General features: G+C 42.8%; 1 long non-coding RNA gene across 1 annotated transcript in view; it reads right to left on the bottom strand.

The window, feature by feature from the left end:
- Positions 1-2,513: 2,513 nt before the first annotated feature.
- The window catches only part of LOC307043239, a 35,947-nt gene continuing 21,931 nt past the window's right edge, over positions 2,514-16,529 (bottom strand). Inside the window, exons 3-4 of the long non-coding RNA XR_013809306.1 lie at positions 5,847-5,945; positions 2,514-2,885 (exon numbers count right to left, since the gene is read on the bottom strand). This is a non-coding gene — a long non-coding RNA (uncharacterized lncRNA). The remainder of the gene's footprint in view (positions 2,886-5,846; positions 5,946-16,529) is intronic.

Consider the following 16,529-nt stretch of genomic DNA (forward strand, 5'->3'; position numbering starts at 1 on the left):
GAGAAAAAGAAAAAACGTCCTCGCTACCGTGGTGTCGGTAGTGAGGGAAGACAAGCTAGCAACACGTGTGTTGCTAGCTTGAAAAAATCAAAACCTTACCTTTATTCCCGAGGAGAAAACGGCGAGGTCGATTTGCAATACTAACTGGTGTGTTGGTATTAACAGTCTTCTTGCAGAAGTATATATAGAAGTAGCCGGCGAGCGCCCGTCGACCGAAGGTTAGCTTCGTAAATCAGTCTGTGGACCGTTAAGCTAGCTAGCTACTGATCTTTTTCGAGATGTGCTCTGAAGCGAGAAGAGGTGTTTGAATGACGCATGCGGCGTAGCGCAAGCTACTTATAGGGGGTGGATTCCCTGACGCTGACGTCAAGATCACCAGCCAATCAGGATTGGCGTAATGAGATTAATGCTTCTGTTTGCTCCGCGATGAGGCGCATCCCATAGTGAGACATCGAACGGAGTGTTATGAATGAGAACTACATTTGCACGCTCTGTGATCAGGATTTACTTCTGACATTTGAACTTTTTCTAGACTTTAGACCCACATAGTGACACAGTATATGTTCTGTATACACTACTATGGTAATTAAATGGAAAATATTTTTTTCCTAAACATCTGAGTGCAGGTGTCAGGTACAACTGGCAAAATTATGTGAACACCAACAATGGGTGCGGCCTGTTTTTTGGGGAAATTGTGTAGTTTCACCTGGTAAGGCCTCCAAAAGAAAGTGGGCTTCTGCTTGTGCAAACATTACACTTTGTATTTACATTTAAAGATGACTCAAAATAACATGATTAGATTTATTGTGATGTAATGCCAACATACTAATATAAAGTTTCAGCCAACTTAAGGAAAATTAAGAATTTGCCGCTGTGTGACACGATATGCTTGTCAAGAGGGTTTCAGTTTTACTCGGCACTTTGACGGTGTGGCTCTTTTCATAATTGTATTCCATTATATGAGTAATTGTTATAGTACACCATATTTGGGAAGCATTGTCTGCCATCAACAGAACTGACAGCAAATGTTGCTCAAGATTTCATGTTGTATCCTTCAAGTTGATGCAGAGACATGTTGGAGCTATTTTAGTACTCCTGAGACACTTTTTGTGGTTGTTTCTTTTATTTAGCTAGTTACCTGTAGCTGTGACACTGCTGGCTCCAGGGCATCCATTGTCTCATCACAAAAGCCACTAGCAGCTGATACAAACATCAGTGGACATTCGCGGAATACCCACCATCTCACCTGTCACGTTGTAACAATCACATCGACAACTTGGTGCAAACATGGTGTGTAAAAATGTACACAGGTATCAGCTTGGAGTGTGTGTGTGTGTGTGTGTGTGTGTGTGTGTGTGTGTGTGTGTGTGTGTGTGTGTGTGTGTGTGTGTGTGTGTGTGTGTGTGTGTGTGTGTGTGTGTGTGTGTGTGTGTGTGTGTGTGTGTGTGTGTGCGTGCGTGCGTGTGTGTGTGTGTGTGTGTGTGTGTGTGTGTGTGTGTGTGTGTGTGTGTCTATAGTATGTGTTTGTGTCTGTCTGTCTGTCTGGGAGGGGATAGGTGGAGGCCATCTTTCATCTCTTGCTGTGATCAGATATTCTACATGATATGATGATACAGGCCCAATTAAGGGATGGGGTTGTGTGAAAAATGTGATGACAGGGCAAGCGGAAGAGCAGACTGTGATCTGACATCTGAGAAGGAGAGAGACAACGGAGAGAGAAAGGTAGCAAGAGAATGGTTCGGGTGGGGGAATATGAGGGGAGACGGGCGGAACTGAAAGATGGTTGTAGAAAAGAAGAGTGATGCTGTAAAGGAAATGAAGATGGCGTAAGTGTGAGGAAAATAGTGAGAATGAATGTTAAGTAGGAAGGGACAGTGAGAATTAATATGATTAGGAAGGAGAAGGGAAAATGGGGAAGCAAAAAAGATGAATGGTGAGTAATGAAAGATAGAGAAGGGAAGAAAATGACGCTTCTGTCCTATAAGAAACAATTTGTCAAGATGTTATGGATCTTACTTGTGATCCTTCTTGTTGTACATTGAGTAGATTCAGGGGAAACTTTAACAGCGATACGAAAGTAAGATTGTTTTATTTTTCTTTCAAAAACATAAACCTGACATGCAGCATGGAGAGGAAATGGCAACAAAGAGAAGCATATCATTCCAATGTTGTATTGCTATTTTGTATTTCGCACAGATATATTTGATTTGACAGACATACAGAAGTACACCAGAAACAGCACAGAGTGTGAAATCGAGCTAATTCTAAACCGGGAGGCTTCTGTCTGAACCTTTTCCCCACATTTCGTTAGTCTGTCAGGATAAACTACAGCTGTGTCAGGTGTATGATTTTGATCGGGGCGCATTGGGCTTTGATCACTCTGCCAGCTTTTATCAGTGTGCATGCTCTTTTCATAACCAAATAGGACCCAATTATGTCAAGCACATTGTTCTTTACCTGGAGTGCCAGAGCACTACACAGAGAAGAGGAAATAACTCACACTAAAACATCACTTAAAGTAAAACAAAAATGCCTTTATTTTGCTGTCAAAAAATATACTTGTTAGACTCAATCAGTTACATGAAATAAATGCAATTTTCAAAGTGGAGTATATTTTCATCATTTCTTCTTATAAATTATTCTCCCATATAAAAATAAATACATATATATATATTAGTGCAAGGTCACAATGCCTTTCAGTTTGGTCAATCTTATATCACCATTTGACACAAAGACTGAAACAAGAATATGAATATGCAGGTTCAAGAGTCGTAGAGAGTAACATGAAGCTCCTAGAGATTGTGAGATTTCTGATGGGACATCTTGAAGCTTCTGTCTTGACGATATTCAAGCTCATCTCTTGTTGATCAGAAGAACTTGTATACCTATAAAAAAAAAGAGAAATATGACAATGATTACAAATCCAGGAAATCTCATTTGACAATGTACCTTATATTAACAACATCAAAGCATCAAGGTGTACACTTTGAATGGGCTTTAATAACATCCTGTGTGTGTTACATCTACACCTAAAAAAGGTCAACTTAGAACAAACTAAATCATCATCCCCAGCCAGAGGGGCTCTTAAAGCAACCTGTATGTTACATTTTTCAACAAACACATCATCTCAGTGTGTACAGCACATGTTGTAGAGTTTCATCACATCCCAAAGCAAGATCTTTGAATGAAAGGAGTTCAGTGAGCTGTGAGTTCCCGGTGTACTTGACAGTGACAAAGGCCTGAACAATAGCCGCTGACATTAGTCCCCCTCATATCACGCTGCACTTTCCTCCCATTGTTCCCACTGCACTTCTCACATGTATTGTCTTACGTGATATCCTTAGAACCTGATAAGACGACCGGTGAATGTTTTTGTAGCTGAGGACACAGGCATGGGAGTGTCTCAGGGTTACAGCTGCTTATTATTCTCTCATAGAGGAGACTGGTAGACTGTAGGGTCTGGGGAACGCCTTATCGGTTCCCCTGTACACCCAGCTAACCTAGGTTACCTGCACCTCCAGCCCTCCCCCACTACTCGTCCCATACTTGACACTCCCTTCTTTACGAGGACATTATGGTATTATATTTCCCCAGAACTATAGAGCTTGTTGACAAGCATGAAAGGTATTCTGGGGCCCGATATTAACGTATAGGCTGTAGAGAACAGCTGGGGTTATTTGAGACAGTAAGGTTGTCTGACTGGTTCAGTTACATGTTCTGTGTATGGTGTTGTTGTCTATAACACGTAATTTGAAGATCCAATGACTTAACAAAAGAGTTTCCTTAAGGTAAACTCTAAATTGCTGATTTATCTTTTCTGACACTCTTGATAGTCAGCAACTCCTCCCCTAATTGTTTACAAGCATTTAGAAAACAGTTTTGACCATACTTTCTCTTTCAACACATTTCTCTGATTTTTGGCTGACAGTAAAGAACAGTTCAGGATTGGCAGAGGGTCCCTGAGCCATCAACAGTCCAACTCAGCCCATCTGTATAAAGATGAAGGGAGGTGGATTCAGACAACTGAAGCACACCACCCGCCTGCACACAGCACCTCAAGGGCACATACTGCCTTCCTGGCCTGCCTGTCTATTTGTGGCAGCTGATCTTAGTCAACGCTAGATGTGCCTGTGCCTCTCTCTGCAACCTCCCCATCTTCTCTGCTGACAATACAGTTTGATGCCTATATATAAGGATGATGTCCGCAGTGCTTGTGTGTGTGTGTGTGTGTGTGTGTGTGTGTGTGTGTGTGTGTGTGTGTGTGTGTGTGTGTGTGTGTGTGTGTGTGTGTGTGTGTGTGTGTGTGTGTGTGTGTGTGTGTGTGTGTGTGTGTGTGTGTGTGTGTGTGTGTGTGTGTGTGTGTGTGTGTGTGTGTGTGTGTGTGTGTGTATCCACAACGTTGCTGATAGTTCTCATTATCTCTGATATTCAGGTTACATCAAATTTGAAATTCACAGACTGAACAGGTAGATCTGAGCTTGATGTTTATAATGTAAATGAAAATAGCTGCAACAATGCAGCCCAAGTAAAATCAGTACAAACACTTCCATGCATGATAACCAACAGTTGTACTTTCATCAATTACGAATGTGGACTTGTAAAGATGTTTCTTTAATTGTCAAATGTACTTACTTTGACTCAAACTCATTCCTTCTAGTATGATACCTTTAAAATAATGTTGTACATCACCAACATAACTTGATTAAAAAAGATATATTTATTTTATCCTTTATTTCGAGTGGACCCTGATTTTCCCAGACGAGATCAATACACATAGACAGTTGTCATGCTCTCCATCACAATGCACATATATGCAGAAAAATACAGGGTTGTTTGGGAGTGGTCTCCCCTCATCCACACAAAAGGATTTCATGTCAAATTGTCCCTCAGGAAATCGACAAAGGCAGAAAGTAGTGCCTGGTGTTGCCCCAAGTCTGGTAACAGGGTGGGGTTATGCTAACTACTCCCAGTAGGCTACAGTCAGATGCCTCCACTCTCCATGAGGAGCAGGCTGCTGCTGATCTGCAGAGAATAAGTCTTAACTGAAGCCCATGAGGCCTGCTAGAGGCTACTGAGAGTCATTGCATGAGAAACAAGATGCATACACAACAAACATGTGCTTGCACTGTGTACCATTACTTCATTTAGACTATATAAACATGTGTAGGTTAGGACACTGTTGTACATGCAGAGGCCAACACACAGATTGATGGCAATAAAAAGACACTCATGTACAAATGCACAGACATGAATAAACAAAACATACCCAAAGATATGGCTGACACACACATCTCTCCACCATCCCATTCTCTCCTTATTTCTCTATCTCTGTCCGTGCTTCTGAACCATAGGGAGACATATTCTTTTTCATCTGTCAGTATGGATGGAAACAGACAAGTTCAAAACACACAACAATGGCCTTGCCAGCACAGAGGAGGCTCTATGTTTTGTATGCTTGAAGCACTGCATTATCTCCTAAGTGTCTAGCAACCCCAGTATAGTAAATAATGGATGCTCCCCATCCTTCTGGAAAACCCTTCTTTCACTTCAGGGACCAGTCATGGTTTACCTGTATAAATGCCCTTTCTGTGTCTTTGGAGAAATGGATAGCATTAAAAGATGTGGGTCAGGCGATTTCATTAGCACAGCATTTCTCTCTGTGTCTCCTTCAATCAGCCGTTTGACAGAAGCAATGTCACTCAAAATGTCTTACAGACACTTTCATATAGAATACTCTGAGAAAAAGGATGCAGAGACCACTGATCCATAGCAGGGAATTCGTAAAATATTGCTCATATAATAAGATGGAAGAAATGTCAATGCTTGAAAGGGGAGCGCTCAGTCACCTCTGAGATCTGCTGAATATCCTTGACGTCCTTAGTCTGGAGACTTCAGTTTCGATGCCATTTGTTTCTGGGTCATGATCTACGAGGTCACCATCCAACCTAGAAACACAAAATAGACAAAACATTTTAGTACTATAGTTGTAAGTTTACCCGGAAATTAACACACATACATGGAAGGTATAGATTTCATTTTTCCGACGCTGAATAGAGTCAGACTTTATCAGAAGATGCGAGCCCTGTTTGACTTAATGGATATTTCTTTTTGGCCTACTTTTTTCTGAGTAAACTCAAAACACCAAGCAATATTGGATGTGACTATTGTGTGCAAGTACGTAACTAAGTCTCTTTGGTCTCCTTCCCCCCATGCATTCTGAGGTTACATCGAAAGAGTTTCAGCTATTGTGAATTATTTACTTGATTCACCATTCGGCCCTTTAACCCCTCAGCAAATGCACAGGCAGCCGGGGTTAAAAATACACTCCCACAGGATCTGAGTTTGACTCTTCATGCATGTGTATGTGAGCGTGTGTATGTGTGTGGGCTGGGATTTGGTAAAAAATAAAACAGTATATAACCTATGACAAATATAGCAACTTACACTCTCTTTTCTACAGACACACACTCACACAGGAACTCATCAGAGCATCATTATATGGGTACTTTCTGAGTGAGAATCCCTGCTGTCCCATATGTGATTATTATAACACAGCTTGATCTGTGCAAGGGCCAGGAGTGTGTGTGTGTGTGTGTGTGTGTGTGTGTGTGTGTGTGTGTGTGTGTGTGTGTGTGTGTGTGTGTGTGTGTGTGTGTGTGTGTGTGTGTGTGTGTGTGTGTGTGTGTGTGTGTGTGTGTGTGTGTGTGTGGGGGGGTGTGTGTGTGTGTGTGTGTGTGTGTGTGTGTGTGTGGGAGCATGTTTGTTAGAGAGTAAGCGAGACCTGACCATGCTTCATGACCTGAGTGAATGTGAGGGTGCAGCTCTCTGTGTCTGTGAGAGTATAAACTATATACTACAAGTATAAAACTGTGCCATGTCCAAACATTAGCAAGTAGGTGCTTTCCTTGACAACTGTGTCAAACTACAGAAACTAGCTTACATTCACTTACAAGAGGGCATGTATACTGTGGATATTTTCATGTTAAGCCTCCAAATCTAAAATAAAGGTGTCTGTGATTTGTGCCTGATAACCAGCAAACTGATTGAGGCAGAAGTGGTTTTCCTGTCTGACCGAGTGAATATTAATGTCAACGAGATATGTGGGCCTTAATGGATCTTCACACACACACACACACACACACACACACACACACACACACACACACACACACAGACACACACACACACACACACACACACACACACACACACACACACACACACACACACAGACACACACACACACACACACATCGACACCAACTCTACTTGTCCCTGTTGCCGTGGTATGTCCCTGGCATGCAGCAGTGTTGTCATGGCTACCCCCAGACGCATCCGCCATCCCATAAGTGGGGGGATGCTGAGCGCTTCAGAGGGGCTGGCGCCGAGGCTTTCCCCCCCCTCAGCCCTCAAACCGTCAACCCCCATTCTCTAACCCCTTCCCCCAAAACTGAAGCCTTCTCTCTTATTCTCCCCCCAAAAAAAGCTCAGCCTCATAAAGGCTTCCTGCTTGTCAGCTAGTAGGCCAGGAAGCACAGTGCTTTTATCTTGTCCCAGTGTTGGGCCCTCCATTGCTCTTAACTGGAGTGGATAAAACAGAACATGGAGCAAACAATGAGATATAGACAGAGAATACCTAGTACGCTTGCACCAGTTTTCCTGTTAAAACCTCAAATAGGTGTTTGAATGGTGCTTGTGTGTATGAATGTGTGTTAACCCTCAGGGCTAAGCTTGTAGTTCATCCTGAACTGATCCTTTTCATTAGCCATTATCAATAATTCATCATTGCACTTGCTTTAATGCTTTGATGTGAGCAAATCCTCGATCCGCACACTTTCACATTGACACACATGCACACTCTACTTAATAGCACTCACTCTCTTGCCCTACGTCCAATGCCACTGAGGTGAGTATAGATGTGTAAACGTGCACATAACATAGTCAGTGCACCTAAATGCTTCAAATGATAAATACCTATCAGTCAGGGAAAAAAATACATTGTGCCCTAACTGGCAGTCAATTGGAACAGAACTAACAGAGCTCTTGATTGAGGCGAGAAGAAAACTTTATATTCTCTACAAAAGTCTGTTTTACTGCATATCAAGTAATATTTGCAATAAAAAGGCATATCAAATCCTCTACTCTGAGATGAGCAAATTAAAGGGTTAATCTTTTATGACGTGTGTCCCCCTATCCATGCTCGTTTTTTTACCTCCCTTTTTATATTCTCTAATATGGCAATCTGCTGAAAAAAAGAATCCTCTTTGGAAGGCTAAGTTGAAGTGTCAATTTTTCTTATGCAAATGACGGTACAGTTTCTCACATCTGAAATGAGTTGGGGGCACAGATGGGTGTGTGTTTGTGCGTGCGTGCGTGCGTGCGTGCGCGTGCGTGCGTGCGCGTGCGTGCGCGTGCGTGTGTGTGTGTGTGTATGTATGTGTGCACCCCATTCCACCCCCCCCCCCCTCCAACTTTACATCTATACCTCTAAGGAAAGAAAGCTGATGTACAACGGCAGCTGGCAGAATGGGACGAAGATATTTGCATGCACATTGTCCACACTGAACGCCAAACAGATCATAAATTCAGAACACAATGCCAAAACAGTAACAAAGGCGTAGAAATACAAGTAGGCGCCCAACACATCCGACAATACGGCAGCCTGATTCTATGTTGTAATGTAAATAATGAGATGATGTTGGGCAAACAGGAACACAACAAGAGCGTGGAGTAGTATTGTGAGCAAACAAAACAATTTACAGCTTTTTTCATTCAAACACTTTCCAGTAACATTTTCTTCTGCTGTTTCCATAACAGAGGTGTAAGTGAGGAATATAATCCCAGTGTCTGTACAGAGAAAAAGGTAGAGAGAAAGAAGGAGTAATTGAGAGCGACAGAGTGTGCCTAAAAGCATACGTTTGTGTCTAAGTACAGTTTGTGAATGAGTGCACGCTCCTCTATATGGTAATTAAAGCTTTGGACTAAACATTTGAATCTGGATGACAGATTAAGACCGATGAAGTGAGAATGGAAAGTAGAAAGAAAGGAAAGAGAAGCAGACAGACAGAGGACTCTACAAATAGAGTCTGTTGTCTGAACCTCTCAGCTGATGTGGTAGTTCAAGAAAAAAAAAAATGGGCTTTTCAGTCCCAAACAGGATCAAACAACCTGCTGTGGAGTCCGGTTACTCCATAACAATGGCTTACATTCACTCTCAGCCTCAACACACAAGCTTTTTACCTCAAAGGGTGGAAAGAGAGAGAGTAAGTCTGGTTTGGAGGGTGGGTGCATGCAAGTATGGAGGGGGGTATAGCGATATCTTAGACGATAATGGTGTTCAACAGATTAGATGGTATCAGCCTACCCTGTTTGTTTTCAACTGTCTTTTTCTGAAGCTCTACTAAGATCTATGGTCAACCCCGCAGGCACTCCCAATCTCAAGGAAACTTTTAGATATCGCTAGAGAAAGTGAAGTACTCTGATAGATATAGCGTTCAAAACTCTTAGATAAAGACAGCTGGTGGAGAGAGAGCAGCTGAGGATTGCCCGTAAAGTGAAATACAGACATGTCTTTGTCAAAATCAGTTGTTGTGTGCCTGATCGCGTTGGACATTTGATGGACTTTTAATTGACTGGTGAATGAATTCATCTTTTTTTTACACTTCCCTTCATTAGCTCAGAATATTGACAGATTCCTACAGATATCGTAAAGCCGACTAGCTGTCCCTTTAAGCTCCTCTGTCCACAGCAGACAATCTGATTAATCACATACACACAATAGATAGCTACTTTCTGCTAACCTCCAAAGACCCTGCCTCTCAAGCTATGAACAGCAGCCCAGGCAATTTGTATTTGTTTTACATTGGTTCAGTAGTTCTGGGGAAATTAGTATGCAGTCAGGGATGGGAGAGCTTGTCAAGATCAGGGCGAAATCTCTACCCACCCACCGGGCGGATCTACATTCATGAACAAGGTTGACAAGAAAACTGACTAGTGTAAAGACAAGGCGCACATGAAATGGTGGAGAACACAATACATATTATTTTTCATATGAGAACACCTTTATAGACAGGCCTTCTCTTTGTCTGTCTGTCTCATATGTCATCTGTCAAGACACTCACTTTTTTTTTTTTCTTCCTCACACCCTCTGGCTCTCTTTCCCAACACTATGTGTCAATTACGTCAAGATGCTAGTCCTTTTGGACAGTGTTCTGCTGGACCGTGGAGCGAATAACATCCATGTGAGGAGAAAGCGATCTGGGGCCCTTCTCTCGCTGAGCCTGAGCTCTCCTGGGAAACACACAGCTCATACAATAGATAGAGGAGGCCTTTTGTTGAGTATCTGGGAGCTGCAGGGCTAGCAGGGCTGTGTGTACATTTCTGCATTTTGCACCCGCACACATACACACTAATGCAAGTGCAAACCACACTGACATGCGAGAGTGCACACACACAAAAACACACCTTCGCCCACACACACACACACACAGAATCAGAGACTTTCTTCATCTCCCTTGACTCGGTGTGACTAAGTAAACTTCTTCACCCTTTTGCAGTAGTTACCAAGGGCAGAGAGAATTTGAAATAGCCAGCAAGAGAAGAGACAAAGTGGAGAATAGTTGTGTAAATCAGTGTTTTGGACTGCTTTAGTGTCAGCCTAAAGAGGTTTTCTGTTATACTATATACAGATCAGAGCCTGTGGGCTCCCTCCTGGGGTCCAATGCAGGGAAATCCTGCAGGAAGGTGAATAATGCCTCTGGGTATGTGGCACAGTTATTTATTACACAGCCCTGATAATACTTTTTCAAATATATGATTAAATATTGCCGTGATATGTTGGGGGAGGGGTTGTACAGAATGGGAGTACAAAAAGAGAACCAGCATAATATTGTATTTCTAGTCAGGTCTACAACAAATAAATATAAACCTAAGAGAAGCAGTCAATTGATGCACATTAGTATCATTCTATATGTAGCATAATCCAGTTATATTATCAATCTCTAAGAGCTATGTTTTTCATGGTGTGAACAAATAGTGGTGGCAATATAGATACAGGAATTAAAAATCTCAGTCCATCTACCCAGAATGCATTTTAATACATTTCCATTGGAACCACTGCCTTGCTAGTGGCCGTCTGCCCCTCAGTTAGGATCTGTGGGAATTCTCCTCACTGAAATGAACTCACACCGTCTGACCCTATTCATCCCCAGGACTGCACTTTCTCTAGGACTCCCCCTTTTTCAGTCCCCCTGTTTCCCACAGACCCCCTCTCTCTTCACTCCCTCTCTCTCTATGCTTCTTCCCCTTCTTTCTCACTACCTTCCCACCGCCCCCCTCCCTTTCCAAGTCTCTGCCTTGCTTTCAATTCCAATTTTGGGCACAATGAAGTTGTTCTGGCTGACAGTTTGGCCAGTAGAATAAGTGTTGTTTGAGCCTGCTGTGTGGCCCTGTAGTGGACCCATTCTCCCCCTCGCCGGCTCAGTTACCGAGAGCCTTGTTGGTGGTACACGGAAGCCATCCGTCCCCACGCTCCCACCCTGACCCAAACAATTACCCTCAAAGCTCACATGCGCCTCCTCTTTACATACGCTATCTAATCTTCCACTTCTCTACAAATAAAGAACACTTTTGCAACATGCCATTTTAAAACCGTACAGCAAAAGGTGTTCTTTCATGTGTTTTTCTATGTAATGAGTTCAGCTACCATGTGGTTCACTTCCATATTGCATCTGTTATTGTGCATTCACTGCTGCACCACAGCCAGGTTGGCCTGATTTACTCAGTTACTCCATGTCTTGTAGGATGTGTCAGAAAGGATTCAGTATTGGGGTCAGCTGGAAAGACAAAGCCTGCAGCCCTCTCTCTTTTGTCGCTTTCAGTAAGCATCAAGCAGCACCCCCCCCCCCCCTCCCTCTTTGCTCTCTGTTTTTCTTTTCCAGTTCTCTGTTCCATTGACTTATCAAAAATATATCAAAAATCACATTATAAATATTCTTCTTGTGTGTATCCCCTCTGAGACAAACACAGACAAAAGCACACATACAGAAACCAGGACATGAGAAAGTAGCTGGGAGAGGCCCTGATGGGGGGGGGGGGGGGGACCATATGTCCAAGCGTTGTATATCAGTCGGCTCGCCCTCAGCGCTCTGCCAGACCACCATAACTTAGTTTGTCTTCAGCACAAAGTTTGGTCCAAGCTTGACTGGGTTCATTAGGAACCTATTCTCTGGAGCCAATGAAGCTCAACAGACCTCCAACAAAGGAGCTAATCAAACCCACTGCTGCTCTCTCTCTCTCCTTCACCTCCACCCTGTATTTAAAAACTCCACTATTTCCACAAATTCTCACTCCTTTACCTAAAAGAAACCAAATATAAATAATCAGTCGGCCAAATAATGGTAAGTGCCACGCAAAATTAGAAAATACTGCACCATCTGTAGACTGTAGAGCATGAAGAATAAGCAATCACAGCAGAATAGCTAAATGATGAAAGAAAACAGAAATTGTCCAATAGTCATACCTTTCATTCTTTTGTGTCTAGACCTAAAAACAAAACAGGATAATTGTGTCTTCATTGAAGATTCACACCTGTGACTGTTAGGGTACGTGAGCGGACTTTCGTGGTGTCGTGTTCTCACCTGACAGACACTTTGCTGTCTCGGATGGGAGTGTTAGTGAGATGCGGTGTGTAGAATATACGCCTACCAACAATGTGTTTGTGCTTGCATCTGAGTTCATGTGTGTGTGTGCAAAATGATGCGATGCCCTGACAATGGAGAGCCCCAGGCTGCTGAATACTTGAAATGACCTTGAACCTCAGCATTCTCCATTCCCATGGCTGCAGGGACGGTGAGCACGTCTGTGTGTTTGTGCGTGTGCGTTTGAGAAGAAGAACAATGAGGCTTTGCACTTTGTGTGTGCACCTTATAACTCCTCCAAAATTCTGTATCAGAATCAGGGTCAGAATATTTCCAGATAATCTATAGTGATTAACGTAGATGAGATTATATGGCCATTACATTTATGAAAAAGTAAGTATTGCTCTACTGAAGTGAACATTTTTGACATCTTGTGAGACATTCGAAGACACATTATCAGGTTATTGTCCTTATTAGGATAGAGCTCATATGTTTGTACCATCTTATCACATCAGATTGAGTATCATTTTTCGTGTGTGCCACACTACCTCCCAGCATGCAGTGACTGTATTTGCTCACCCTGCATCCAGCAGAGAAAGAGGCTTGCACCATACCATGTCCCCTACTGTGCACAGAAGCTAAAGGCAGTACGAAAGAGTCTGATCAGGACATGGCTTAAACACACAGACACTGTACACACAGGATGGTCCCAAAGCAGACCAATAGACACACATACGTGTGTACGCAGATGAAGAGGACTTGGTGGTTAAGAATGGCGCTAGGGGGTAAGTAAAGGGAAGGAATACCCAGCAAGGGGTCGTAAAGGCCATGTCACCGGGCTTGGACACAAATGTCAGCAGCATGACTACCTGTACATGGACCCCCAGCGGTGAGGGCACAGGAGATAATCAAGAAAAATAGATAAAGAGGAGAGCAAGATGTCTTACTGCAAAAAAAAGGAAGCTAGAGTAAATAAGGTAAATAGAAAAGCTTGTGAAGGACACATTTGAGATCACATTTTAATGATTTGTCTGACGTGGAACCTAAAATAATTAATTTTAAAACTACTGAATGATGTATGAAAGTAGAAAGAATAGCTGTTTCGTTTTAACTATGTTTTGTGTTTTTTCTTAATTATTAGGGGGAGGAAGTTGTCCACGCAAAACTATGAAGACATTTTTCTTAACTTATTTAAACAGTAGTGGATTATATAGGGTTTTAACTCAACTTATTAAACACTCACTGTGTGCATCCTTCCCTTGCACATGTTACCATTCCTGCTCCCTATGCATTATATGTTGAACATTTCAAAGTGAAGAGAGAACACTATGCCCTCTGCATCCTGGAAACAATGAATATATTTCAACATTTTGCACTAGCAACTGAATATTCCAACAAGTACAAACAAGCAGGCTGCATACAGTATACACAGAGGAGAATGCAATGTTTCTTTTCTCTTTTAAAGGTCAAAAAACAACCCTGCGCCATTCTAAAGTACTTTGAAGATCACAAAAACATTTTACCCAGGCACTCAACGTTAAAAAAGATAACATCCAATTTACGGTTCCTTTGGTAACAACTGAAAATATGTATATTTTGATGCATTTTCCATTCATCTATGCATTAGTGAAGAAGCTCTTATAGACAGCAAGTGGACTGTAGGCAGGAGCCTTGTATGCTCGTTTTTGCATAGTTAGAAACTGCAGTGTAGTGGGGTTTATGTTACACATTGGAAATACAAACACCTTTGTACTCATTCACTCATACCAAAATGATGGTAATAATTTCTTAACTTAGTAATATGATCCATACGATAAAGGGAAATGTGATTGATAATACTTAAACGCACACAAACGTTTTTCATTCAGATGGCCATAGAGTGTACATTTGTGTTTAAACACAACAACAGCAGCTTCCCTGAAGCACATCTCGAAGCCATCTTCTCCTACAGTAAGAGATGCATGATGTGTCTTCAGTAAAAAAAACAGTCCTACATCTGACTCTTAATCAAATTGTTCCTATATTCCCCTTTTATTCCATTTCCTTTTTGTTTCCACAATTTCCAACCTCTGCCTGGAATCACAGCAAAGTTCCAGAGTGAAAGCAGTGTGTTCTACTTATCACCGACATTTTTACAGATCCCCTGCCAGACAGTGGTGATTTGTGCCTGTGTTAAGGCAGAACTATTCCTTGCCTCTTTCACAATATAGATTGCTGCCATTATCTGGAGCTATTCCTCTGGCTGACACAAAAAAGAAGCAGAAAACATGGTGGGAAAAGGAGGAAGGAATTTCACCCAACCGCTGTATGAATTGCTGATGGGACCTGAGTGACAATTTGGTATGCAATTGTCAGTGTCAGTCACAGAGACATTGTCATGTCTGATTCCCATCGTGTGGAGCCAAGCTATAGGGGCTACACTGTGTTGTCAGAGGACAGTTTTCCATTGAGGAAGTCCAATCAGCATCACAGCGCTTTTGTTGGTATAGCTGGGTTTGAAAAGGCTGTGGGAATTTATTTGAGTGAATATGCCATTTAATGTACATACACACAAACACACGTATTTAACAATGAGCCAGGACCTTTGACTGTAGTGGAACCTGACCAATATTTCAACTAATGTGGCGTGAATGGGCCGGAAATGCAAATGCAACGCTGTCCCCTTTCACATCGAGGAATGAAATAAAATCTTTTGTGGCTACTGGGCATTGAGGGTGGGAAAAACGGCGAGGCAAAGGGGTTCCTTAGGCCACTCGTTTGGGCCGTGAATGAGCCAGTGCCCAAGCGGGAAAGATGGTGTGCCAGTGGTCTGCTCTGTGCTAATTGATTGCCTCTACTAACAAGGGCATAATGTATTCTATTGTGATCATCCTTTGCCCATGTTCATTAAGCCAGGAAGCAGCGTGATCTTTCTTTTTGTCTCGCTCCTGCCCCTTTTCTCTCCCATGCTCCTCTCATGCCCCCCCCCCCCCCCCCCCATCTCCTTTTTTTCTCTCGCTCCTCTTCTCTCAGTCCATCTTTCTCTCACACTCCATTGCCGGGTGGAAAAAGGGGTGGAAAGGTGGTACGACAGGCAAAGCATCCCTCGCTACCCCAAATGCAAAAAACGAAGGGGAACAAAGGACAGATGTAAGGAATAGAGTAGGTGGCTGGAAGGATGGGGCAGGAAGGAAGTATGGATGAGAGGATGAGAGGAAAAGTCAAGGATGAGAGACAATGGCTGAGGAGGTAGAAGAGTATGGAAACACTAGGAAGATGGTAGGAAACGAAGAGGGGGGGGGAAAAATCAAGATCAGAGAAGCACCTCTCTCCATATGCCTCCATCCCTCTCTTTCTCCTCCACGTCCCCCTCCCAACCCATCCTCTATTCCTGTCAGGTTCCCACACGCTTCTGCTCTCCCCCCACACATTTTCTTTTTACCCCCCTTCTCCCCTCTTGCCCCTTTTACACCTACCTCCCTCCCCGCTTCTGCTCCTCACCCCATCTCTGATACGCCTCTTAATAAGAGCTGGCGGGACAATAGTACCATTGTTGCCCGTGTTTGGGAACCCTGGACTGAAACAATCGCTGTTTACCCAAGCAGGGGCACAGCCTGGACCCTCTCCTTCATTACAGTCGGGCCAAGACTGATTAAGTCAGTTCCGCGAGTACAATAAGCCACTGAGCCAGCCAGCAAGACTCATCCACTCTCCCTCCATCTCTTTCTCCAACACTTCCTCCCTTGTCTTTTGAAGTCCAAACTTTATTTGTATTTCTTACTCAGAGTGTCCACTTGTTAGCATTCTCGCACCCTGATTTAGGTATTGTTCATTATCAATGATCCATCCATCCAATAAACACACAGAGAAAAGAGTAACATGGCAGAAATGGTGGATAAATGGCAAAATATT

The sequence above is a fragment of the Notothenia rossii genome (genome assembly GCF_949606895.1).
Source record: "Notothenia rossii genome assembly, chromosome: 6".
Lineage (NCBI taxonomy): Eukaryota > Metazoa > Chordata > Actinopteri > Perciformes > Nototheniidae > Notothenia > Notothenia rossii.